The sequence below is a fragment of the Diabrotica virgifera genome, chromosome 7, assembly GCF_917563875.1.
Source record: "Diabrotica virgifera virgifera chromosome 7, PGI_DIABVI_V3a".
In the NCBI taxonomy this organism is placed as follows: Eukaryota; Metazoa; Arthropoda; class Insecta; order Coleoptera; family Chrysomelidae; genus Diabrotica; species Diabrotica virgifera.
Genome location: NC_065449.1, coordinates 80,650,766 through 80,666,732, shown reverse-complemented (window position 1 = coordinate 80,666,732; position 15,967 = coordinate 80,650,766). Strand labels below are relative to the sequence as shown.

The following is a 15,967-nucleotide window of genomic DNA, read 5'->3' as shown; positions in this document are numbered from 1 at the left end:
ATTAATTTATTGTACACCTTAAAGAATATTTGCATGCCAAATATATAATGAATATACAGTGTGGTTAAAACGTTATGAACCAAATAAGAAAATGGTAAAATAGATAAAACACCCAGTATCTTGGTTATTAATGAAGTAAGACCCATTAAGTAAGGTATTTTTGATATCGCCTAAGTCTCCTCTTTCCACAGTTAACGTATGTTACTTCCCAATGAAACACCCTGTATAAAAAAATAACCGAAACAAATTGGAAGTACCTATGTTGCACAGGATAGAGATTGATGGAAGGAATTGGGAGAGATAAGTCCAAAAATAAACAATAGAAGGCTAAGAAGAAGACTCTGTGTATAGTTCCAATTTGTTACAGACTAGCACATTACATATTTCAGAGTATTCAGTGCAGCTTGGCCGCCGGAAGCAATAAATATTTTCTTCGAATTGAGTCACTTTTCAGGCTCACATAAGAACAACAATCTGTTGCTATCTAGTTAGTTCTGGAATATTTCCTAGAGCCGTTGATGGTTTATCTTTTGGAACCATTAACCCCCATTCCGTCTTGGAGCTTTGGTCCATCTATCTTTAAAATTTAAATGCCAGTATTCCGGAAGACATATATATCTCAAAAATTTTAATTTCTAGTGGCAGAAAAAATAGTAATTAACTTGTTCTGAGTAATTTTTGAAGAAGCATTACTATCTGAAAGTAAAGGAATAATAATTAACAGAAGATCTATTAACAACATAAGATATGCAGATGACACCGTGATTATGGCAAGCTCTGCTGAACAACTCCAATTAATTACTTACTTACTTAGTCCTAAGCCTTTCTACCTTTAGGTGTAAGGCTGGTGTAGTTGAGTTTGGCATTGTAGTCTCCATGCTTTCCGATCTTGCGTTAGGTTTCTTGCACTTTCCAATGTCAATCCCTTCTTCTCGACTTCTTTCCTGATTTCATCTACCCACATAACTCTTGGTCTTCCTCATTTGTTTTTCCCCTGCACTCTCGTTTCGAACACTCGTTTTGTAAGCCTCTCGTTCGACATTCTACACACGTGCCCGAACTATCTAAGTTGTCCCTCCACTATTTTTTCATTGATTGGTTCGAGTTTGAGGTTTTGTCTAATTGTTTCGTTTCGTATTTTGTCTGTCCTCTTTCTGTTTGCTATTTTCCTCAGGAACTTCATTTCCATAACATGATTGTTGGTCTTTACTACTGATTTACCGACTGCCGTTTTTATTTTCTCCGGTATCTCTTTTTTCTAGGTTTTTAAAAGACCTATCGTTATCGATAATCGTTAAAGTTAAAAAGTGTACTTGTAGTGTAGGAAACAGAGGTTGAACCTTGCAAAATGGACACAAGTCCGATTTTATTTTTTTCTCTGTTATATCAAGGGGTGCTTATTATAAGACTAACTTTTTCTGCAAAAATTTCTCCCCGGAACTCCCCTTTTCACCCCTTTAAAGGGGGTAATTTGTGGTTTTTGCGGAACGTAGCCCTTCCTGTACCTTTTACAAAAAATTTTTTTTATAGAAATATGAAGAGGACTATATTTTCTACGATTTATTTCCCGACAGCATATGTCTATCATCCACCGTTTAGCGGGGGTGGCGCCCCAAAGTTGACAACTTTTTAAAAAAGATGTTTTAAAAAAATATATATTTTTCTCTAACTTTAACGGAAATTAAGAAGAAATCCTGCGACAATTATTCACAAATAAGTGACTGATTTTTTGGTATAGGTTTGGCTTAAGGGTAATTAACCTATTTTTAATTACAGGGTGTTACATTTTAAAAAACCCCTTTTTATACCATCTGAACCGTTTATGCTAGAGTAAAGAGACTTTCAGCCATTACCCATATACTGGTGCTATTTACAAATTTGAATAATGCACCCCCATTTTTTCCCCGGAACAACCCCAAAAAAAAAGAAGAATTAATAAATAAAGTGATTTTCTTGGAATCTCTCACACACAATGCCCTCTATTAATATTCTTCATATATAATTTTGTGCACGTTATTATTACCCATGCATGGACATCAAAGCGATTTCCTAGTGCAACCACTGTAGCCAAAAAAAAATAAATAAATTGGGGGGTTGAAATTTTTTTTTTGTTTTTTGCTTTTTGATCCATATGGGCATATGCTTTATCAATAGTGCTTTTCAAAAATATATATGGTTATTGCAACATCCCTGCGGAAACCACCCCTATCCTTGAAAATATACTGCAGAAACTACCCCTATCCCTTGGCGAGCATGTTTTTACGATTTTCTCATTACCTATGCATTATTTTTAAACAAAACTTATACAAGGTTAAAGACCACTATATACTCTAAAATTAGGTCCTATTCATTTTTTTCGTATAAGCAACCGTTACGGCACAGTGGCGCCGTAAACCTAAGATATGCTATGGCGGGCTCCAGTTTTTTTTTCGTCACCTGTTCGTTTTATTAATAAAGTACTTATGTAAAATAAAACAACACAGTGTAACCTACAAATTATGACTTATGCACATTTTACATTCTTTGCGCCCCAAAGCCAGTGGTGGCCCAAAATCAATTTTTGCATCTTTTCGCCACCTACACGTATTTTATTGTATTAATGCTACCTTAATAGCACAATATTCACCCTTAAGTGGTCGCTAAGCAGTGGCGGATCCAGGGAGGGGTGATCGGGGCGATTACCCCCCTCTCAAACCAAGTGATATTCTATTTAGAGATTATAAAAATATTCATTTATATTATATTTTTATTTTTATAAGAATGGCGTACTTTTTATGCTTTAGCGACAGTGGCGGATCCAGCATCGTTAAGAGGGGAATGCCAATTGGCTAAATTTTTATAAAAATAAATGAATATTTTTATAATCTTTAAATATTATATCACTTGGTTTAAGAGGGAGGGTGATCGCCCCCATCACCCCTCCCTGGATCCGCCACTGCTTAGTGACCATTTAAGGGTGAATATTGTGCTATTAAAGTAGCATTAATTCAATAAAATGCGTGTAGGTGGCGAAAATATGCAAAAATTGATTATGGGCCACCACTGTGGCTTTGGGGCGCAAAGAATGTAAAATGTGCATAGGTCATAATTTGTAGGTTACACTGTGTTGTTTTATGTTACATAAGTACTTTATCAATAAAACGAACAGATGACGAAATAAAAAACAAAAACTGGAGCCCGCCAAAGCATATTTATATGAGGTTTACGGTGCCACTGTGCCGTAACGGTTGCATATACGAAAAAAATGAATAGGACCTAATTTTTAGAGTAAATAGTGGTCTTTAACCTTGTATAAGTTTTGTTTAAAAAGAATGCATAGTTAATGAGAAAATCCTAAAAACATATTCGCCAAGGGCTAGGGGTAGTTTCTGCAGTATATTTTCAAGGATAAGGGTGGTTTCCGCAGGGATGTTGCAATAACCATATATATTTTTGAAAAGCCCTATTGATGAAGCATATGCCCATATGGATCAAAAAGCAAAAAACAAAAAAAAAATTTTCAACCCCCCATTTTTTTTTTTTTTTGGCTACAGGGGTTGCACTAGGAAATCGCTTTTGGTGTCCATGCATGGGTAATAATAACGTTCACAAAATGATATATCAACCATATTAATAAAGGGCATTGTGTGTGAAGGATTCCAAGAAAATCACTTCATTTATTAATTCTTCTTTTTTTTTGGGTGGTTCCGGGGAAAAAATGGGGGTGCATTATACAAATTTGTAAATAGCACCAGTACATGGGTAATCGCTGAAAGTTTTTTTACTCTAGCATAAACGGTTCAGATGGTATAAAAAGGGGTTTTTTAAAATGTAACACCATGTAATTAAAAAAAGGGCTATTACCCCTAAGTGAAACCTATACCAAAAAATCAATAAATTATTTGTGAATAATTGCCGCAGGATTTCTTCTTCATTTCCGTTACAGTTAGGGAAAAATATATATTTTTTAAAAACATCTTTTTTAAAAACTTGCCAACTTTGGGGAGCTACCCCCGCTAAACGGTGGATGATAGACAGATGCTGTCGGGAAATAAATCGTAGGAAATATAGTCCTCTTCATATTTCTATAAAATAAATTTTTTGTAAAAAGTACAGGAAGGGCTACGTTCCGCAACAACCACAAATTACCCCTTTTAAAGGGGTGAAAATGGGGGTTCCGGGGCGAAATTTTTTCAGAAAAAGTTAGTCTTATAATAAGCACCCCTTGATATACCAGAAAAAAAAAAATAAAACCTGACTTGTGTTCATTTTGCAAGGTTCAACCTTTGTTTCCTACACTATTGTGCGAAATCCAATTAATATTAAACAAAACAAACAGTTTCTGTGAAAAATATGGACTAAAAATTAATATAAAAAAGACTAAACCTATGATAATAACTAAAAAACAAATATACAAATGGATGGTGTAAACGCCAAAGGGCGTAACCCTCAATTTATGAATTTTACAGGAGGCTGAATTACTTATAGGTCTGGATCCCGCGTATGAAAAAAAGTTGATTAATAGCAAGCTGAAAATTTGTTAGTAGCTTAAGGGTGTCTAGTCGGACAAACTTTGATATATGGGAACACTGGAACAGGGGAAGTTTTAATTGTGGAACAGGTTAAAAATTTGAAACGGTAAGACCACGAAAACGGCACATGTATTTTGTCCGACAGAACAGACTTAAACTCTCCGAACAGAGATTAAATTCTCATACAAAAATCAGACTGCTATTTATCACCAAATGGGCATTTTAATGAGTGGAACATGTAGAATATGGGCGATTCCACGAACATACGCCTGCTCTGGATTACTTCGACAACGAATATTTTACTGTGCAACATAAGAAGTACGAAAGTAAATGACGCTAATAATTATTCCAATAAACAAAAATGTAATTTGCAATTTACTTTCGTTCTTCTTATTTTGCACAGTAAAATATTCGTTGTCGAAGTAATCCAAAACAGGCGTATGTTCGTGGAATAGGGTATATGTCAAATGACAGGAATTATGGCAGGTGATAAATAGCAGTCTGATTTTTGCACGAGAGTTTAATCTATGTTCGGAGAGTTTAAGTCTGTTCTGTCCGACAAAATAAATGTGCCGTTTTCGTGGTCTGACCGTTCCAAATTTTTAACCCGTTCCACAATTAAAACTGCCCCTGTTACAGTGTTCCCATATATCAAAGTTTATCCGACTAGACACCCTTAAGCTATTAAAAAATTTTCAGCTTGCTATTAATCAACTTTTTTTTCATACGCGGGATCCAGACCTATTATTGTACTATGTAGCTAGTTTCAATATTCTTTTACTATTTACATGTAGCACTTCATCTCCTGAATTAAATAAATACCACAAAAATTTATATTATTACTTACAAATACAAGAACAAATAATTTTATATCATATTTTGTGGCAGGCTTGTTTAAATATTTTGGTACGACTGTTGATGAGGGTTACGCTGTAAATGTCAGAATCCCCTTTATGTTGGTTGGTAGTACTTAGGAAGCTCTCAGACCAAATGCAACACATACAATAAAATTCATACGTAAAATGTTGCACAGTTCATAATAGCGTACATCTGTTTATACTCAACAGAGATAACGTCCCATAACACATTTTATCATTATGTAGAATACAGGAGCGTGCCAATTTTGGAACTTCCGAATATCAATCAGTATTTGAAATGTCTTCAAGCGAAAAAGATGTTATTGTAGCTTGGCAATTTTTAAGAAGATGTCAGAGAAAAGAAAGAAAAATGCGTCGATGACGCACCCACTGAATGCATTTAACATTATTCATAGTCCAGCAATTGTTTTACATGAACAGACATGAACATTTTTGCTAGGAGTGTTTTTTTTTGATAAAATTACTTACTTTTTGAGTTATTTGCAAGAAACCGTATAAAAATGTGTTTTTTTTAATGAACATATTTACTCTCAAAAACTCGAAAAGTTTTAACTTAGTGAAAAAATGCTATAGAACAAAAATTGCTCAAAATTACGCAGTTTATCCATTTCCGGCCTTATTTTGAACGTATAATTTTCACCCTCGGGAAGGGATGAAACTCGCCCCACATTCTACCTACTTACATATGTCTATGCCAGATTTTCATGTTATTTTAAAGGGTTCTTTACAAATGTATAGGTTTTGCAATATTTTACCGTCAGCATTAACTTTAAAAATATCACAAATTTTTATTTATATAAAAATTGTTTTTTTTTTTATATTATTAAAGAAAGAAATATGAAAATAAACATGGAGAAAACAAAGATAATGGTCATGGGAAATGAGGATAAACAAGTAAATATAGAGATAAATAACCAGAAATTATAACAAGTAAAACATATAAATACCTGGGTGTGAAAATATAAAATGGAGGAAGATCAGAAGAAGAAGTCAACGAAAGGATAACCATGCCGTTCAGAATCTACTACAGCTTAAACAGAGCATTCATTGGAAAAAAGGAGTAAGCAGCAGGATGAGGCAAGGATGAGGCAAGATGAGGACAATGATAGAGGTATATAAAACGATCTTCAGGCCAATCCTTACCTATGGTAATGACAGCTGGGTGCTAACACAATCATCGAAAAGTAGAATAAACTCAATGGACATGAAGTACCCAAGAAAAGTAAAAGGAATTACAAGACGCGATAGAATAAGAAACAGCATTGTAAGAGAAGAACACAACTTGGACTGAAGCGAAGCGAAGGGCTAAGAATAAACAAAGTGGAGACGATTTGTATATGATATAGATACATGAAATGTATTTTTTAAACACCTTGCACCGTTAAGTAGAAAGATTTAGATTATGTTATTATGAACATATAAAATTATTTACTACTTGGACTAAAGAAAAATGGGATCTGTGTAACAATTTAATAAATTTAAATTATACTAGAAAATAACATGTTTTTTTTTCTCTGATTCTGGCCTTGATTTAGAACTAGAACCTTTAGCCACGTAATTGGATAACTTATCACTAACTCAGATGTAATGTGTAGTGTGTGTGTTGAGTAAATGTCTTGTTACTTTGCAAAGTCGACGTCATTGTCTTTGCAAAGAGACGCTAATTGTATCCGAACGTCTGCGGTCCAACATAGTTAGAATCTCTAAAAAAATGATTTGTCAAAAAACTGTAAAAAGGTATTAATCTGTAAACATTAGATAGATAAGTCAACAAGCACGTTTATCCTTTTAAGACTTTTTTACGTTTATTTTGTAAGTAAACAAATCATTGTAAAAAATTGAATTAAATAAACGTATTATTATCTCAAAACTTAAATAAATTTATCCTATTATCCCTAATTATATTCTACGCCCTAATTCCAAACACACACATTTGCACATCTGGGCACTCTTTACTGCCCTTTTCTTGAGAATCCGATCGCCGTTGCATCGGAATTCTAGGAATTTTAGTTTAAGTGCGTTCAAGGGATGCCTGTTAACCGTTGAAACATATTAGACCAGACTATGTCATCGTCCCCGTGAGGTAAATTATTCCGATTCGTATTTTTGTACAAACCTACTCAAAAACAGGTCCTTATAACAAATCCACAGGGTGGCGGGAAGTGGCGCGGTCGGAAAATTGTTTAAATAATTTTTTAAAACAAATTCAAAAAATCAATTTTTTCACTTCGTAGGTATAATTTTTTTAGACTCTTTGGGTCCTTATAAGCAAAAAAGGTCGGTTGTATTTTTCTCCAAAATTGATTGTTGTCGAGTTATACGCGATTTAAAAGTTAAAAAACGAGAGAAAATGGCCATTTTTAAGGCTTAATAACTTGTTTAATAGTACATTGTGTACCTAGTAGGAAAAGTTTAACATTCCCGGACGATGTAAAGATTGCTGTCGAGGCGCAAGCCGAAACAAGGGAATACAGAGTCCGGGAATGTTGCTTTTCCTGCAAGGTATACATACTATTTTTTCGAAAATCTAACATTTAAATTATATTAAAATAAATATGTTAAAATTTTCAAATAGACATATTCTGACTCAAATATTCGTGATGCCACCAAGTACATGTTTTGTAACTATAGAAACAAAAATATTGAATTGTCAAATTTGACGTATTTGTGTATTTTTGACAGTACTTATAATACATTTGTTCTGAATCTGCTGTAAGGAAAAAATATTTTTCTATGGATGTTATACAATGTGCAACTGTCTCACTACTTACATACATTCAAAACGAACAATTTCTCATGCAGTGAGAAAAGTCGGCCATTGCAGTGGGAAATATTTTTTCTCACGGGTTCTCGTACGGTTTTCCATATCGTCGTCTTAATACTATAACTTGATAACACGAAATTAGTAGTTTTGAGATAAACGAGTTTAAAGATTTTAAAGATATTTGTGCTGCTACCATGATGTTGGTAAATACGGAATTCACTCTGCGGCTCTCAAATACTGTTCCTTAACTTTTTGGCAACTGATCTATTTGGGAATACGGTGCAAATTTGTTTTCCAATATGGAAAAAACTATGAAAAATTAAAGTTATCAACTTTTAGCATTACCATAATGTTAACATTTGGTAATGTCGCATGTTGTGTCAAGTTGCATATAAGTGAACTTTTTAACACAACTAATATTTTATACATTATTTTGTTGAAAATTAGCCCCCTGCCATGGGGGTTACCAGATCTGCTAACAATTCTCGAATTCTTGCATTAAAATGAACCGAATAAACAGATAGCAATTATGTGGTAAGCTCAATGGTTTCAGAAAAACATGTGCTACAACTAGATAACTCGAGTTATCTAGTTATAGCATTCAGTGTATGTCGTATTCACGATTATTTCGATTAAATAATAGCTTGATAACTTATCTTTGTCAACTTTTAGCACTGAATGTTAGGGGCATTTGAGTTTTATCAACTTTCGTCAATCATAAATAAATACTTAACCCGTTTGGAGCGAGCTATTAAGTTTTTACACAATATGGAGGCAAATAAAATACATCTTGTGAACTAGTTATCTCAAAAACATCAATTTTGGAGTTATTAAGTTATAGTACTAAGGCGACGATATATGATCGATGTTTCCATGGTAACATGCACAATACAAGCACAATTTAATATTGTCAAATAAAATGTGTTGGAGCAAAACTTACCAGGAATTACCTTTCAAAACTGTTCGAAAATAACTGTTAATTAGAATTTTAAATAAATAAGGTAAATATATAAATTTTAAGAATATTAAATAACTACATGTATATGTATTTTATTTCAATTTATGTATATAATATACGTAAAAGCACCTAAATTATTCAATTTTGAAGTTTAAACTCATGACGTCATGACACAACCGCATCCATAGAAAAAGTACAGTATACACATGAGAAAATGACATATTTCTCCCTGTTGTACAATATACTATTCCTTATGTATAGTAAGGAATAGCTATTTGTATAACAAGGGAGGAAAGTGCTACTTTTCCTCCCGAGAATGAAGTTTACTGCCCGACGCGTAGCGGAGGGCAGTAATCATTCAAGGGAGGAAAAGGCACTTTACTCCCATGTTATACATATGGTTTTTCCACCTTCCTCAAATAACAAGTCATTTTTTCATTTTTACTTAATTTATTTATGTAACTAACCAATAAAATTTATTAAAACTAAAACTAACAAGTAGGTACAATATAACTGTCAACTGTCAAATATAAGTAAAATTATTAATGTAAACATTGTTAAATCAAAATAACAATTTACTGTTTTTTACCATTCTGCAAACTACTGGGTGTTTTATAAATAAACGTTAAAATGTATAGATACTTAAATAATAAAAAAAGATATTGCACAGGGCGTCAATAAGTTATATTTCATGAATGAAATACTATGACGTCACTTTTACTTTTCCTCCCTAGGGAGGAAAAATATTTTTCTCCCTAGGGAGGAAAAGTACAACTTTGCTCCCTACAATCAGGTCCGGAAAAGTATACTTTCGGTAGAGGTGGGTGGAAAATAACATTTTCGTACAGTTATTTTTCATTTCCAGGCAATGGCTAAGTATAAGGAAATATCGAACGTTTCTTTCAAAAATATCTACATTCCTGACCGATTTTCGGAAAAAATTATTATTATGAAAATTAGAAAGTGAAAAAATAAAAGTTTAAAGTCCCCCTACATGATCCTGAAAAAATTTGTGTCATTAATTTATTACTAAGTTGTTATTTTTAATTATTAACAATGAGCGCTGAAAGCGTATTTAGGCGGCTGTCAATGTGAGTGCGAAAAAGATGCACCATTCCGGCAGTCCAATGGTGAATCTTACTCGTACCCACATTGATGGCCGCCTCAATACGCTGTTAGCGCTCATTGTTAATAATTAAAAATAACAGCTTTTTAATACATTAATGTCACAAAATTCTTCAGGATCATGTAAGGGGGCTTTAAACTTTGATTTAGTCACTTTCTGACTTTCATAATAATAATTTTTAACAGAGTTAAAGCCTTGAATATAACTATTTTCGCGTTTTTCAAATTTTAAATCGCGTATAACTCGACAACAATTAATTCTAGAGAAAAATCATAAGAGATTTTTTGCTCATAATGTCCCAAAGAATCTAAAAAAATTGGTACGAAGTGAAAAAATTTATTTTTTAAATTTGTTTAAAAAAATTGTTTAAACAATTATCCGACCGCAGCACCTCCCGGCACCGTGTATTTGTTATAAGGACCTTTTTTTAAGTAAAAACGTTTGTGCAAAAAAAGACGGATCGAAATAATTTACCTAACGGGGGCGACGATACAGTCTGGACTATATGGGAAGTTGCGTGTTACATATATCGATCGGATATCGCTTTTGGTATGAGAGCTTCCTTAAGTACTTATTACTGTAATGTGATATTTGTTGTGTAAAATGATCTGATAGGTATACAATAATAAATAATAGTAATTCTAAATAATGCTATATTACATATTAGGGAGCGTTCAAGTATTACGTAACGCGGTTTTTGAAGATTTTTGACCCCCCCTCCCCCCCTACGTAACGCACCTTAATGGGGCGTTCACGTATTACGTAACGCAATTTTTGAAGATTTTTAACCTCCCCCCCCCCTCCCAACCTGCGTTACGTAATACTTGAACGGTCCCTTATATTAATATTAACCAATTAATTATTAAATAATAAACAAAATACAGAGTGGGTCAAAGAAAAGAGTCCATCTCGATATTTGGCAGTATTTATTAGATTTTAAGGAAATGAAGAAATAGGTCGGGGGGACACATTTTTACGGTACATACATCTGTCATTTGTGAACCCCCTCCCTTCCATTTCCCCACCCCTTATTTTTAAATAGGGAATAGGGTTCGTGTGCTACCTCATTTGAAAGATCATTCAATTCTCTATTCAGTAATATTAACATTGACATAATTATTTATACAGGGTGTCCAAGAAAAATTATTTTGAATTAAATTAATTGACACAAAAAGAAGAATGTATGCAATTTATTTAACTCAAAATACATTCTACTACTGACAGAAAACGGAGAAAAATGTTTATTTGACAAATAAATATTGTTTTTTGCTTAAATGCAATATTCAACCTACCAAGAGGCAGATGGAACAGCTTGAACATTGAAATTAAGCGAAAAGCAATTATTTATCAAAAAACATGTTTTTCTGTTTTGTGACAGCAGTAGAATGTATTTTGAATTAAATAAATTACATACATTCTTCTTTTTGTGTCAATTAATTTATTTAAATTTTTTTCTTGGACACCCTGTATAAATAATAATGTTAATGTTTATATTACTGAATAGTGAACTGAATAACCTTTCTGTGAGCTAGCACACGATCCCTATTACCTATTTAAAAATAAGGGGTGGGGAAATGGAAGGGAGGGGGTTCACAAATGACAGATGTATGTACCTCAAAAAGTGTCCCTCTTAGATCAAAAATCGACCTGTTTCGTAATTTCCTTAAAATCTCATAAATACTGCTAAATATCGAGGTGGACTGTTTTTTTTGGCCCACTCTGTATACAAAAATTAGTCTTCCTCATCAGTTCATCTAGCTCCGAGGTGTCTGATCTCATTTTGATATATTCTTCCTGGTACCGATTTGGAATAACATTATTTTTAATTAAATTCTTTAGATTCTCGTATTTTTTAGATGATTATTAGTGAAGGTGAAGTAATGGTTGATCGCCTTGTCTTGTGCCCTTTCACACAAATTCTTATTTCAAAAATGAATAACCATTTTCAATTTCGTTGCAACACAAAACTACAGCCGCATCATTATTCCAGTTCAATCAGAGAGTGCAGCAAGCACCTCTACCGGTTTCGAAACTTATTAGTCTCTCATCAGGAGGCACATATGCTGCTTTCTCTGACCCAACTAGGACAAACCCCGGCGTGCAGTCACGGATTGCAACGAACTAAATGGCAGGGATGCCCTAGCGGCAACTGCTAGCAAAAAACTAAGTTTTCAATCTAATAGCACATAAAACAACATTCTTATTTCTTCACTTTCCGGATCTAATGATGCTTTTGCTGTGGAAGAATTTTGATCAGGTGATGCCAAGGAAAAGTTAGGCTTACGCCAATTAACCGGTACGTGATATTAGCTGTTCTGGGTTACGCTATGAGGGTTACGCCAAACGTTGGGATGAAATTGTGAAACCGCCAAATGTGCATAATGCATAATGACATTATTCTGATATTCTATAGGTTTATAGTAATAGGTGGGGTACGACCTTTGTCCGGGAGTTGTATTTCTGGTCGGTCTTTCAGAAAAATAAAAAATCTCAATTTCAAATTTTTGAGGGTTACGCCCTTTGGCCTTTACACGATCAAACATACATTTGGGAAATGTACCGATAGAAATGGTTGATAAATACAAATACATACCTATACTCTGACAATTTTTACAAGCCGGTGATTCATTGTCATTCGCCAGTAAATAATGAGGAGTGACAATGAATCACCGTCTTGTAAAAAGAGTATAGGAACCCGGATTTCAGAAAATAATGATCAAACAACAAAAATAAAGGCCAGGATAGAAATATCAAGAAATGCCTTGTAAAAAGGAAAACAATTCTCTGCAGAAAAGAGCTTAGATTAAGAGAGTTATGCCTGGTTGCACCAACAGATGTTAAGCTCCAGCTTAGCTAAGCTCTACTTATAGATAGGGCCTCCTTGAGTATCACTTACGTTGCACCATAATTTTCGATTCTTACCTCATTATCAATTATATCTATTACTATATTATGATATTTTTATTCTAATATATTATACAGGGTGTAACGAAAATACAGGTCATAAATTTAACCACATATTCTGGGACCAAAAATAGTTTGATTGAACCTAACTTACCTTAGTACAAATGTGCATATAAAAAAAGTTACAACCCTTTGAAGTTACAAAATGAAAATCGATTTTTTTCAATATATCGAAAACTATTAAAGTTTTTTTATTGAAAATCGACATATAACATTCTTATGACAGTAGCATCTCAAGAAAAAATTATAGGGAAATTTGGACACCCTATAAAAATTTTATGGGGGTTTAGTTCCTTTAAACCCCCCAAACTTTTGTGTACGTTCCAATTAAATTATTATTGTAGTACCATTACTTAAACACAATATTTCTAAAACTTTTTTGGCTCTTAGTACTTTTTCGAAAAGTCAGTTTTTATCGAGATATTTTGAATATTTGTCAAATCCACCACATATTTGTATATTATTATGGTTAAGTACGATTATGGATACTTGGTAATAATATGAAAAATTATTGTATGATTTATATTTTTAGGTATATTTTGAACCGTATTAAAAAAGAAGCCATATCTCGATAAAAGGTGCCTTCTCGAAAAAATACAAAGAGGCAAAAAAGTTTTAAAAACATTTTGTTTAACTAATGGTATCGCAGTAATAGTTTAATTGGAGCGTACACAAACATTTGGGGGGTTTAAAGGAACAAAACCCCCATAAAATTTTTATGTAAACATATTAAAAAAGAAGCTGCAACTCGATAAAAACTGCCTTATCGAAAAAATACGAAGAGCCAAAAAGTTTTAAAAATATTGAATTTAACTAATGGTATCACAATAATAATTTAATTGAAACGTACAGAAAAGTTTGGGGGGTTTAAGGGAACAAAACCCCCATAAAATGTTTATGGGGAGCACAAATTGAACTATAATTTTTCTTTAAGATGATCCTGTCATAAGAATGCCACATATCTATTTTCGATAAAAAATCTCTAATAGTTTTCGATATATTCGAAAAAATCGATTTTTATTTTGTAACTTCAAAGGGCTATAACTTTTTTTCTGTGCATATTTGTACTAAGGTAAGTTAGGTCCATTCGAACTATTTTGGGTCCCAGAATATGTGATTTAATTTATGACCTGTATTTTTGTTACACCCTGTAATTATATTATTTTAACTCTTATGTTATTCTCGTCTTAAGCTTAAGATATGTTGGTGCAACCGGGCATAAGAGATGCTACGTATTTTCTATACTGCAATATGGACTTGAAAGCTGGACCTTGAAGCAAAAACACATAAATAAGCTACAGTCACGAAAAAAAAAAACAAGCTAAGACCCCAAAAAACGAACACGGAAGTATTGCGAGAAATGGTCAAAGCATACGAAATAATAAACACATTAGTATGATAGAATTGATTCAAAAAATGACATAATAGTATGATAGAATTGATTCAAAAAATGACGTAACCCAGACATCCAAAGTGAAAGTTATCCTCCAACACCAAATTGTTCTATATGGTCCATATAATGTTCATAAAAAAGTCACACCTTTTTGAGTGTCGGGTTTGGTGGGGAGAGGGGGGAGAAGTCGGTAAGTTCGTAGTTTTTTACGTTTTTCGTCAATATTTCTAAAACTACGAGGTTTAGCATGAACAACCTTCTATACAAAAATGTTCTACATTAAATTTTAAATAAAAAAGGCCCTATACATAATCCTTCTAAAATGAACGGTTCCAAAGTTACGAAGGTAGTATAGTATAATTGGTTCAAAAAAAGGCCCAACCAGACATCCCAAGCAAAAGTTTTCCTCCAACACCAAATTGTTCTATATGGTCCACATATTGTTCAGTAAAAAGTTACACCATTTTGAGCGTCCGGTTTGGGGGGTGAAGTCAGTAAATTAGTAGTTTGTTTAAGTTTTTCGTCAATATTTCTAAAACTATCTTTAAGCGTAAACAATGTTCTATACAAAAACGTTCTACATGATATTTAAAAAAAATAGTCCTATCCATAATTCTTATAAAATCAACGGTTCCAGAGTTACGGAGGGTGAAATGTGGAGGTTTTCGATACTTTTTATATTTTTTGGGCAATTGATGATGATTTTGGGTGTTGAGGTTGACTTTTCTTCAAAGGCTTATCACTAACAGACCATCGGCCACTGAAATAGCAAATCCTGTTAAAGAAAATTTCTTTCAATCAGTAAAAATGTTATAAATTGCCCAACAAATATAAAAAGTATAGAAAACCTCCACTTTTCACCCTCCGTAACTCTGGAGTCGTTGATTTTATAACAATTATGTATCGGACCTTTTTTATTTTAAATTTGATTTAGAACATTTTTGTATAGAACATTGTTTACGCTAAAGCATATTTTTAGAAATATTGACAAAAAACATAAAAAAACTACTAATTTACCGATTTCTCCCCCATGTCCCCCCCAAACCGGACGCTCAAAATGGTGTAACTTTTTACTGAACAATATCTGGACCATATAGAACATTTGGTGTTGGAGGAAAACTTTTGCTTTTAATGTCGGGGTTAGGCCTTTTTTGGACCAATTATACTATACTACCTCCGTAACTTTGGAACCGTTCATTTTAGAAGGATTATGCATAGGTGCTTTTTTGTTTCAAATTTAATGTAGAATATTTTTGTATAAGAGGTTGTTCATGCTAAACCGCATAGTTTTAGAAATATTGACGAAAAACTTAAAAAACTACGAATTTACCGATTTCTCCCCCCTCTCCCCACCAAACCCGACGCTCAAAATG

At 33.2% G+C, this 15,967-nt stretch overlaps 2 protein-coding genes across 3 annotated transcripts in view; one reads left to right on the top strand and one right to left on the bottom strand.

Annotated features, from left to right (window-relative positions):
• LOC126888191 (cytochrome c oxidase assembly protein COX15 homolog) overlaps window positions 1-15,967 on the top strand; it is an 81,938-nt gene that overhangs the window by 35,948 nt on the left and 30,023 nt on the right. The gene's annotated exons all lie outside the window — the stretch shown is intronic.
• LOC126888192 (tektin-1) overlaps window positions 1-15,967 on the bottom strand; it is a 40,597-nt gene that overhangs the window by 23,778 nt on the left and 852 nt on the right. The gene's annotated exons all lie outside the window — the stretch shown is intronic.